Raw genomic sequence first — 13,371 nt, 5'->3', positions numbered from 1 at the left:
AAACTCTGTGTGTTATTTTCTTTTCCCTCCTTGCATTCGTTTTCATGACGCTTCAAATCTAGGAAGCAGTTTCGCACTTGAATTCGTTCAAGAGCTTGCGAAGATTTATGAAGAATAGAAATAGATCTTCACATGATTTACATCGAATTGAAAGTTTAAAGTTATTAACTATATTCAGACCCCCTCTTTATAGTTAACACAAATCCTAACATAACCATACTGGTCCAAACAAAGGAGAAGACCCCTTGTTCTACATCCAATGATCAATAGGCGTACTAATTATTACATTCTATACATTAATGTACCTTTATCGTTATTCATGTGAAAACATAATTTTAATGACCCCCTATGTCCCATATTGGGTCATAGACATATTTTCCACAACATATCATACACATATTGTTCTAGACAATGGATAAGGATCCCTATTCGATCATTTAGTGATCGATAGGCATATTTTTTTCCATTTTTGACATGAATATAAATTGACAATTAATCATGTGAGAACACAATTTTAATTACCCCTTATGTCCCACCTCGGGTCATAGGCAAACTAGTTCAAACAAAGGAGAAGACCCCACCCATATTCGATCATCTGGTGATCGATAGAAATACTAGTTATTCCTTCTTGATATGAATGTACTTGGTCAATTATTCACGTGATAATACAATTATAATGACCTCCCATGACACACGTTGAGTCTTTGGCATATATGTATAAATACAATACACATATCCCATATTTGATCACTCGGTTGATCTAAAAGCCTACAAGTTGTTTCATTTTGTCTTATATGTTTTATAAAAATGAAAACTATATAAGAACCTAGTCTAGGAGAATTCTTCTTTGTATTAGTAACCAACAGGTTGTAGGTTTATTGTTGTGATTGCATGTTCTTCTATCTTATTGTGAAATACTATTAGAGACATATTCACACATAAGAACAATGACACAAACCCCTTACATAGATTCCATGTATCATCAATTATATGCCACAATTCAAATTTTTTTTATAGAAGTACCATTCAATGAGTATCCCCTTGAAAGCGTATCTGGTAGACACGATCATGCATTTTGATCAAGAAGCAATCAGTTATCTATGACATGCATATGTCTATAAGATTTACAAGATCGAATTCTCATGTTTCATTGTTTCTTATGGATACCACATTGGAGCCTCTATAAGGGTAATACAATAATTTATTCGAATTTGCGATATTTAGTAAGAAATTTGTGTTAGATTCACACCTTCATGTTGTATCTCTTCACCCTTTTGAATTTAATTAATTTGTGTTCGCAAATATGTGACTATTTAATCAAACTTTGACACATGTCTTATTAAAATTTTGTAACAAGATCCTAAAGCTAAGAGGATCATCTACATTTATTTTCAAACTAATTTTCAAAACAAGATCCATATTTTTCAAGGAAGTTAAAAAAAGTCATGGTCATGAATATGAGGTTTGAAACTCACCACATTGCACTCAAAATATCAAGGAGGGACTTGTATTCCATCAAATTGAGCCAATGAGGTTCAAATAAAAGCTAATACATATGTCGATCAATTTCCACTAGTCTCAATGCCTCATTATAAGTTTAAAATGCTTCACGAGTAGCTACACTAGTCAAGGCATGGACACCTTTCAACTTTAGAAGCTAACTAGTGATAGGCTCAAGTTTATTTGGCCATAACTTGAACCATGCTTAACCAAATTGAGTCATTGACCTACTAGTGCATTGGTCCATGCCTTACATTTCTTATGGTACCATATAATTCAACCTAAAACCAACATGTGGTCGCTTGTAAGCCAAGTTCATCAAAAACGGGCCATGTGTGGTCATTTAATGATTCATCAAGTTATAGACAATCTCGGTTAAAATTTTTGACAACAAAGTTATAGCCAAGACTCATACCAAGACAATAGAACCATTTTAAGACCTTAACTCAACCTAAGTCCATTAGGAGATCCTAGTGAACCTCATAGTCCAAATAACTAAACCGTAGAAGACCATAACAAACCAAGATATTTTTTTTAAAAAAATGACACAAACTATATTTTTCTATTCGAAATTTAGTATGGATGAAAGTTGTGGGCCTCGATCTAAAATTTCCAACGAGTCTAAGAACGACCCAAATGGTATAGCTATTAGTCCCAAAACTCCAAAATCTGGAAAGCCTACAAAATTTTAAAAAATCCAATTTTTCCCATAATACTCAATATAAAATGGGCAATTTTCGTCTAACATCCTAACTAAGCCCTAGCTATCTACAACTACAAGAGAAAAAGTAAGAAAATTGCCTCATAACTAATGCTCAAGCTCAACGAAAATCACTTCACTAGAGCATCTTCATCATATAAAAGCTTTGGCTATTGCTTGTTTTCTTTTTAGCATTCCTCTACTACATCTGAGGTAAAACTAAAGGATTCATAAGGCCCATCAACTAGTTTTAAAGAGTTTTTTAATTGAAACAACTACTTAGTTTGCCCTTCTTTCTATCTGGATTCAATCAATTAACTAAATTATAGTTTGTGTTTATATAGTATAGATCTAAGTGACAGTTTTAAGTATGATTCATCATTTAATTCTATCCTAATTCATGAAGATCAAGCACTAAGTAGAATTAGGGTTATTAGCGACGTAATTTGGCGACGACGAAGTTATGCCATGGATGATAATTATTATTTGCGACGACGACCAAAGAACCGTTGTTAATAAAAATATTAGCGACGACGAAGTTACACGGTTGCTGATAATAATTATCAGCAACGGTTTTCGTTGTCAACCTCGTCGCTAAAATCCATGCTTTCTCTCCCTTTACCCGCCATTATTATTAGCGAATGTTTTCATTTTTAACACCGTCGCTAAAATTCAGGTTTTCATGCCTTTTCCATGACATTTTTAAAAAAAATACCAGGCACGACGATGGCATAATGCTGTGGCCGATATTATAGATTATCAGCCACAACATTATGCTATCGCAGTCGTTGATATTTTAAAGACCATTAAGGAGGAAGATGGCATAATGTCGTGGCTGACAATCTATAACATTAGCCATGACACTGACAAATATTGTGGCTCATATCATAAAGACTATCAGCCACAACATTATGCTATCACCGTTGCTGATAATCTATAATACCAAAGACAGTACTGACAAATGTTGTTGTAGACATCCTTTGCCAAATAAGTTTAATGGCTTGTAAAATAGCACGCTCCTCTCTCACTCCTCCTTTAAGAATTTGATATTTTAATTAGTGGAACCAATAGCCACTCAGGCTCTTCTCAATGATCATCAATCTCTATACTCAAGAAGAAAATTAGAAGAAATCAACCTACAAACAACAACAACACATTGAGAAAATCACAATTGTACTCAACGTGTTGTTTTTGTATATTGGTTAGAAGAAAATTGAAGATGAAGATTTCCTAGAAGATCCTGATTGTCTATTAGTAAGAAGCACATTAGTTGATGAAGAAAATAAGAAGAAACCAAGTCCTCAAGCCGTCCATCAATGTGGTTTACTTTCGTGTCTTGTTTTATTCATTCAAGTCATCCATCAATGAGTTTTATTTAATTACTTGATTATTATCTATATATAAAGTTCTTCTTTCATTACTTAGATCACCACCATTTCTTTTGACCATTCTTCTTCAGTACATATAGGAACTGAAAGAGTTTCAAATGGCTCTTCATAAGTCATCACATTCGTGTTTGTGGCTATAAGAAATTTATCAAATGACATCAAATTATGTGGGAGATTAAATGAAGAAGATGCACGAGGCACCTGTACAGTAGGAACGTGCATGCATCTAAGTGGGGCTTAATGATTTGGAATAATAAAGTGATTTGTAAATATTATTATAGGAAAATAGTCTAAATATGTAATACTATTTACGTGTGTCAAATAAAAATTAATTTGTGTAAGCTATAATTTGATGATTTTAAAAAATTAAATCAACTCAAATAAAATTTGATTAGTATATAAAACAATTATAATTTTAGGTTCGCGTTAGGCTAAGCCGACGCCAATAAAGGGGAGTATCTACCGAATTTAAAACGTTTTGGGAAAAGAGTATTAGCGTCGACTTTACCATAAATTCGACGCTAATAAAGGAGAGTTTATACCAAATTTGAAACGTTTTTGGAAAAATGTATTAAAATCATCTTTAACCTAACATTGATCTAATATGTTATATTATTAACGTCGGCTTTACCATAAAGCCAAATTTAATAAAGGGGAGTTTTTGTCGAATTTGAAACGTTTTTGGAAAAGAGTATTAGTGTCGACTTTAACCTAACACTGATGCTAATAAAGTGAAGTTTTTGTTAAATTTGAAACGTTATTAGAAAAGAGTATTAGCTCAGCATTAACCTAATGTTGATGTTAATATGTTATACTATTAGCATCGACTTTAACTTAAAACCGATAATGTTGTAGCCGATGATTAAATAAAACTTGTACACTTCATTTTTTTTCTTCTTTCTTCTCTACGATTTTTTTTCTCTCTCTCTCTCTCTTTGCTTTCCCTCGCTTCTCGTCTCCGATCGATCGGTTGTTCAATCTTCATTCAGTCGTTGATCAGTCGCTGCTCTGTCTCCATGTTTCGCTGGTCACCGCTACTTTCCAATCCCTGCTCCTATATTCTCCGATCAGTCGCCGCTCCTCTCTTCTCTACTACAGGTAATTACAATCATTAAATGATATTTAGTTTATTATTTAAAGTATTTAGTATGTTATGATATTATTTAGTATGTTAAGATATTTAGTTTGATTTAAATTGATAGGTATTATTGAAAAATTAGGTTATTTGATATATTGTTGGATCTATTTCCATATAATGTTTAAAGTTAATATATTTGAAAGGTTTGTTGATAGGTTAATGAAAACTTAGAATTTTTTATAGGTTTGTTGATAAGCTATTACAAAATTAGGTTAGTATGTTGATTAGTTGCTTATATTTGGATATTAATTAAACTAATTAGATGTTAATTGTTTGTATACTGATAGGATCGGTGGCACCAATAGAGACATGGGTCTAGCTATTGATGAAAACTTCATAAAAAAACGGTTTGATAAAAATCCTATTAGGGATTTAAATCACTTTCTATTCTTCACAAACCCTTGCAAACTCTTGAACGATTCAATAGCGGAAACATTTTCTCAGGTTTGAAGCTATGAACCAATGAAGGAGAAGATGAAAAAATGTAAATGACACAAAGAGTTGTTTACGGATGTTCGGAGCAAACTCTCATATGTCACCCATTCTTCCAACCACCGGAAGGATTCCCTATACTTTACATAGAATCAAATACAGTTGCACGACTAGCTCACTATTGAACAAAACAAACTCTATTCAACTTACATTATAATTAAGAATATCACTCAGCTAGACAATACTTTAATTCTATCTCTCTCTTGATGTACAAATAGTAAAGCAAGAAAGTATTTTGTGATATTGTAAATTCAGCAAGTAAGTTTTCATATCAAGTGTCTGGCCGACTGGTCGTTTGTCCGTTGTCCTTGAGGATCCTTAAATATAGAGCAGGTATCAACAGTCGAATCTTCTATAATTACACGTGGCGAAAACCCATTGGAAAGCCTCCATAGTACACAGGTATAGTAGACACTAAGCACCATGATCGTGGTCGTACCAATCTGGTTGTGCGCCAAATATTCTTCTAGGATTTTCCTGCAAGAAACAAGTAGTGAGAAGATTATTTGCTTACGTGGCATTAATTAATTGGATATAACTAGTTGTCGTATTGATCTGCACTGAATAGTGGACGAGGAGTAGTGAACAACTAGTTGATCGTGGGTAGATAGATGCTAATTTCAAGCAACTGCTCAAGCATGGAATTATACGTGATTCAATTACACTTATAAGTCTAATGAAGTTTGACGCCACCGTATAATAGCAGGATCCATTAGACCACCAGGTCTAATGGAGTTAGACGACACATCTAACTACGAATCCCTTCTGACTAATATGAAGGAGTTAGACTGCACGTCTAACTCTCATCTGTTAGACTGCACGTCTAACTCTCATCTGTTAGACTGCACGTCTAACTACGGTTGTTAGACTGCACGTCTAACTACGGTTGTTAGACTACACGTCTAACTACGGCTATTAGACTGCACGTTTAACTACGTCCGTTAGACTACACGTCTAACTACGTATCTGTTAGACTACACGTCTAACTATGTCTCCGTTATACTACACGTCTAACTACATCTGTTAGACTGCACATCTAACTACGTCTGTTAGACTGCACGTCTAACTACGTCTGTTAGATAACACTTCTAACTACGCATCCGTTAGACTGCACGTCTAACTATGTATCCATTAGACTGTACGTCTAACTACGTATCCGTTAGACTGCACGTCTAACTACGTCTCCATTAGACTGCACATCTAACTACGTCTGTTAGAATGCACGTCTTACTACGTATCTGTTAGACTGCTCTTCTAACTACGTCTATTAGACTGCACGTCTAACTACATATCTGTTAGACTGCATGTCTAATTACTTATCTTTTAGACTGCATGTCTGACTACGTATCTGTTAGACTGCACGTCTAACTACGTCTGTTAGACTGCACGTTTAACTACGCATCCGTTAGACTGCACGTCTAACTCAATATGTCCAATAGCTAGTAAGTCTAATGAACCTCATTCAGACTTAGTCTAATTTAGCACGTTCTTAATGCACCTGCACCAAAAACAATAAGTCGTCTTGGTTTAAGTTTTACCCCAACTCATCATCAAAATAAGATGGTCAAAGTGATTTGACCCTTAGTCAAAATAATTTAAGCCAATAATTTTTCCCTTTTTGATGATGATGTTAAAACTTTGCGCAATTAAAAGATTATAATATTCAATAATGCAGTAGATGGCACTAAACTGTTCATATTTCATAGCAGATAAGAGCATAAATTAAAACATCGGGAATATTTTTGAAAAGAGAATAACATAAATGCATAAAACTTTTTCCCTTTCCCTAACAACATCAAAATACCAACATCAAAACAACATGAAAAGATTCTTCCTTCCCCCAGTCTAAGGCTAATTTTTTTTCCCTTTCTTTCCCTCTTTTTAACATTATTTGGGAAGGGAATCTACGGCCGATTCTAGAGCTAAGGTTAAAGCCGAGTTATGGGCTTCCCTATTTCGTTTCTTAGACCTAAGCCTACCCACCCGAAGAACATAGTCAAGAACCCTCGGACTATTCAATACTTTAGTTGAATTGATATGAAACCCGTGACCAGGTTTAGTAAGGAGACAGAAAAAAGTGCACTAAGGGGAGCATCGTAACCGAAGATCTTCTTTCGAGAGGAAATCATTCTAACCAGATTGTTGAAGAGGAATTTCAACCAGTTGATGGCTACACCTCTTGTGATTGCCACCATTATTTCAAAGACTTTCGTACAGTAGATGTAGGAAGAGTCCTTCGTAAGAAATGATTTGGAGATGATGTCGTTGAGTAGGGCATACTCAACATTTATACAATTACTCTTTCCGCGAGGCTCAACCGGTAGGGGTTTCCCTTCAAAGACTTGATCGGAGAAGAGAAGCGTCATTTCAGACAGAATTTCATTTGAAGAAGAAGGAAACTCATGAATTCCTTTTGTTGGAAGTCTGAAGAACATGATGAATGTTTCTTCAGAGAAGTAGACATTTTTGCCAAGTACATTCGCACGAATGTACTGATTATGATAAAAGCCAGCAGTTTCAAAGAATTCACGAACTGCTTGTTCGTGAAAGATGTGTTGAGGACGAATAGACTTCTTTAACCCAGAAGCTTTCAAGGATTCAAACATTAGAACCATTTCAGGAATCATCAGAGTTGAAACAGACTTCAAGTCTATTTGCAGAGATTTCGGAGAGAGAAGTCATTTTGTCAAGATGAATACATGATCTTGGCGATTCGAATTCTAGAGAGAGAATCAAGGATTTAGGAGTACTCAACCATTTGAGTGACACCATTCATTAAATATAAGAGAGTTAACGTGTGACATTTGATATTTAATGATTATACCAACCGTCAAAATTTTCAGAAACCTTTCCCAAAGGACACAACTATTAATTAATATTAATCATGAAAATGAACTGTTAATATTAGACGTATAGAAGAAAGTTATCATAAATTTTAGTCACTCTTTAATTATTGAGATACACATGTCTTCAATCTATTTGAGAAGTGTCTGGTTTATTTTTGGCGGGAAAAGTACATAGACAGATACATGACAGAGGACAGCTGTCCTGATAGCCAGAAGAAGAAAAGTCTAACTACACAAGTAGTTAGACGTTTAAACTACTTTCCACATTCTTCACTTCTAATTGGGAAATTCGTCTATTAGACATTAACATCTAATCAAGCTTGTCTTATAAACGTCTACCGTCTATTAGACGTAGACGTCTAATTACGCATAAACAACACGTATTAGACGTGTGTCCAGTTAGACGTGATCTTCTAATTGCTCTTGTCTTAAAAACGTCTAACGTCTATTAGACGCATACGTCTAACCGTGCAAGTTAATTAACCAAGACATGAGTTTCCAAAAGAAGATAAAAACTGCTTGAGCAGACATACGTCTAAGTAGTTATGCTTATTAAATATCCAGTCTATTGGACGTATTGAGACCTCTATCTTGTTGTCTGTCCAGTTACATTTAAACAATATGTCCCCCCTCTGTTCATTGAAAAAATAAAATCAATCAAGATCAACAAGTCCTAAAATATTTCTAAAGTGATAAAACTTAGTCTCGGGTAGAGGCTTCGTGAAGATGTCTGCAGTTTTTTGATCTGTTGGGATGTATTCAAGACGAATCTACTTCTAATTAACATGCTCTCGGATAAAGTGATGTCTGATTTCGATGTGCTTTGTCCGAGAGTGCAAAACTAGATTATAGGTGATTGCGATATCACTTGTGTTGTCGCAGAAAATTAGAGATTCTTCAACCTTAATACCATAGACCCTAAGTTGTTGTTGAACCCACAAGAGCTGTAAACAACAACTACCAGTAGCAAGGTACTCTGCTTCAGCTGTAGTCGTAGCAACCGACGTCTGCTTTTTGTTGAACCATGAGATAAGACGATCTCCAAGGAACAGGAAAGTTCCACTCGTGCTCTCTCTATCAATTTTGCACCCTACATAATCTGCATCTGAAAAACTAGTTAAATTGAAATTGGAATCCTTCAGATACCGTAGTCCCACATTTTGAGGTCCCTTCAAATATTTCAAAATGCGTTTAGCAACAGTAAAGTGAGAGAGTTTAGGATTAGCCTGCAGGAATCTTCCACAGACACCAATAGAAAATTAGATGTCTGGCCTACTAGAAGAAACATAGAGCAATGACCCGACAAGACCTCAATAGGTTGTGACATCTTCACATTGACCACTATCATCTTTCTCCAGCTTGCTAAAGGAGCTCATTGGAGTAGCTGCAGTAGAGTAGTTATCCATCCCGAACTTCTTTAGTAACTCTTTGTTATACTTGGCCTGATTGATGAAGGTTCCTTTCTCCAGCTGGAGAACTTGAAGACCGAGAATGAAGGTTAATTCTCCCATCATGCTCATTTCAAATCTGTTATGCATCAGCTTGCAAATTTCTTACACAATTTTGGGTTAGTTGATCCAAATATAATGTCATCAACATATATTTGAACAAGAAGAATGTGAGAGTCTTTAGTGAATCTAAACAATGTTTTATCCACAGTTCTAATAACAAAATCACGATTAAACAGAAATTCAGTTAAAGTGTCATACCAAGCTCTAGGAGCTTGTTTCAAACCATATAGAGCTTTGTCAAGTTTAAAAACATGATTTGGTAAAGTATGATCTATAAAACCAGAAGGTTGCTCAATATAGACATCTTCATTTAATTTACCATTTAAGAATGCACTTTTCACATACATTTGAAAAAATTTAAAATTCTTAAATGATGCATAAGCTAGAAAGATTCTAATTTCCTTAATTCTTGCTACATGTACAAAAGACTCATCAAAGTCGATGCCTTCCTCTTGTCTGTATCTTTGAGCAACTAAACGGGCTTTGTTTCTAATAACTAGGCCATATTCACTAAGCTTATTTCTAAAGACCCATCTTGTTCCAATGACTGACTGATCAGTTGGTCTAAGAGTTAGATGACACACTTTATTTATCACAAATTGGTTTAACTCCTCTTGCATTGCACTGATCCAATCTAGATCAACCACTACATTACCAATTTTCTTGGGTTCAATTTGAGAAATAAAGGCAGAATTGGACATTTCATCCATCAATTGACGTCTGGTCCTACGAGGAGAGTTAAGATTCCCGATGATCAATTCTGGTGGATGATTCTTATTTTATCTGAAGTTGGATCCTAAGGGATTGGTCATCTGAACAGGTACTTCGCGACGTCCGAACTCTCAACAGTTTGTTGAATAGGAGTTTTACGTCTAGTTGGATGTCAACTAGATTAGCCACAAGGTCAGACAACGAAATCTGTTTATCCAGATCTTCATCCTCACTTACAGACTCAAGACTCGTCGCTTCCAATCTGTTATCGAGGTCAATGGGATCGGTGAAGTTACTCTCAACAAACTCATCAAAGACGACATGAAGGGATTCCTCAACAATTTGTGTTTTGTTGTTATATACTCTGTAAGCCTTTCTTACTTAGGAATATCTCAGCATGAATCCAGCGTCTGCTTTAGCATCAAAAGCGGTCAGATAAACCTTTCCATTGATATGGATAAAACATTTACACCTAAATACTTTAAAGTACAAAACTATGAGAATTCTCTCGTAAGACCGTTCATAGGGAGTTTTAGCAAAACGTTTGTTAATTATTGACCGATTTTGTGTGTAGCAAGTAATGTTAATTTCTTCTGCTCAAAACCTCTGAGGAACGTCTGATTTAGTTAGCATAGATCTCGCTGCTTCCTTTAGAGTCCTCACTCTTCTCTCAGCAATACCATTCTGTTGTGGAGTTCAGGCACTAGACAACTCGTGCCTAATCCCAGACTCCTCGAGATAAGAGGAAAGATATCTGTTTATGAACTCAGTTCCCTGATCACTTCTAATGCATGCAATATTCAAATATTTCTGATTCTGAATTCTTTTAAAGATTCTAATCAAATTTTCTGCAGTTTTATCATTTGATTGTAAAAATGCAACCCATGTAAATCGTGAGAAATCATCAATAACAATTAGGGCGAATCTCATTTCTCCTATACTTTTTATAGGAATTGGACCAAACAGATCCATGTGTAACAGTTTTGAACGATGATCTACCCTGTTTACCTAACTGGCTAGCAGAACATATCTTGTCCTTAGAAAATTGTAGATTATGGAATCCGAATACTAAATTATTCGAACAAATGATGTTAATGCTTTTGAAATTTAGGATGTTCAACCTTTTATGCCATAACCATTTTTGGTCATTCTTGGAAATCATGCACATAGGATCAGATGCTTTATTCTGTCAGTTCATTTTATATGAGTTTCCTACTCTACTTCCAGTTAATAATGTATTACCATGTTGATCCTTAACAAGGCATGCATGAGTTTGAAAATCAACAGACAAACCATTATCACATAATTGACTAATACTAATCAAGTTATAACACAAATTGTCAACAAGTAACACATCATTAATGGTTAGATTACCATGGATAATCTTACCCTTACCCATGGTCTTTCCCTTCTTGTTGTCACCAAAAGTGATCTTAGGTCCAGAACAATCTGCTATATCAGAGAGAAGTCGTCTGTTTCCTGTCATATGTATGGAACAACCGCTATCCAGTTACCACACAGATTTCTCTAGGCCATCACTCACATGTACCTACACAAAATAATATTTACAATTGTTTGGTACCCATATTCATTTGGGTCCTCGGTCAATCAGTCCCTTAGGAATCCATATTTGACTTATTCTGATGGATTTCCCATTTTGTGTTGTGATTAATGCCTATGATTTAGACATAGAAGACACCTTCCTGCTAGTCTCTGATCCCTTAGTCTTTGAAGATGATTTTTTTTAGAAATCCTTAACTTCTTGCCAGGTTTTAGATTACTAGACTTGCTGGCTGCTTCTAACTTATTTTTCAGCCAGCTAATAGTCGGCGAAACATAAGTTATTTAATTCTTCAAAGTTACCTCTTCATGAATTGGATTAGATTCAATGTGATTTAAACTCCCTTTGACAAAATTTATTGGCTTAATTTTGTCAGTTGATGATTTTAACTTTTTGCGGAATTGGTTCGGGTCATCTCTATCAAATCCTAAACCGGATTTAGATCAAGAAGACTTCAACAGACTAATATGATATTTGATAGCTTCTCCAGACCTTGTCCACGTACTGACAATGTAGTTTAACCTTTTATTTTTAGAAGAAAGAGTTTTGATCTGTTCTTTGAGCATCTCGTTCTTGAATGAAATCTCAACTACTTTTTTTAAGGACATTTGATTAAGAAACGTTGTGTGAAGACAGTATTTGTCTCATATTTTACTTTCATTTCATAAAAGGAATCTGATAACTTCTTGTACTCAATGGCCATGTCATTGAGTACAATAATTAACTCTTCGTTACTAAAATCGGGTTGGGAAATATCACTTACCTTGGATTGATCAACTTCCATCAAGCATGCGACAGTTTCAGTATCCTTTTCAATAGGAGAATCCTCTGAGTCGATATCTACCCATTTGGATTTGTTTTCAACAGACATGAAGATTTTCTAATATTTTTGGTTCTTCTTGGCGTGAACGTTTCGACCATAGATCTGAGTTAGCTTCTCCTAGATTTCTTTAGCATAGAAGCGGGATTTGATCTCGTAGAATATGTTCATGTTGATCGATCGATACAAGATATTTTTGGCCAGATTATCTAGATTGTTGGTCATCTTATCTTCAGTTATCCACTTACATCTTGGCTTTGTGATTTTTATGGGACCATCAGTAATGACACTCCACATATAACAATCAAGAGCAAGCAAGTGAGTTTGCATTCTTTCGAAAAAAGGGGGATCTCATTGATGATACACATGATTCAGGTTCTAGAAGCTTGAGAGTAGAAAACAGAGCTCTGATACTAATTGATAGGATTGGTGGCACAAATAGAGACAGGGGTCTAGCTATTGATGACAGCTTCGTACAAAAAACGGTTTGATAGAAATCCTATTAGAGATTTAAATCACTTTCTATTCTTCACAAACCCTTGTAAACTCTTGAATGATTTAAGTGCGGAAACGTTTTCTCAGATTTGAAGCTAAGAACCAATGAAGGAGAAGATGACATAATGTAAATGCCACAAAGAGTTGTTTATGGATGTTCAGAGAAAAACTCTCCTACGTCACCCCTTCTTCCAACCACCGAAAGGATT

This window comes from Impatiens glandulifera, chromosome 1 (genome assembly GCF_907164915.1).
Source record: "Impatiens glandulifera chromosome 1, dImpGla2.1, whole genome shotgun sequence".
NCBI classification, from domain to species: domain Eukaryota; kingdom Viridiplantae; phylum Streptophyta; class Magnoliopsida; order Ericales; family Balsaminaceae; genus Impatiens; species Impatiens glandulifera.
This window is presented reverse-complemented; position numbering follows the sequence as displayed.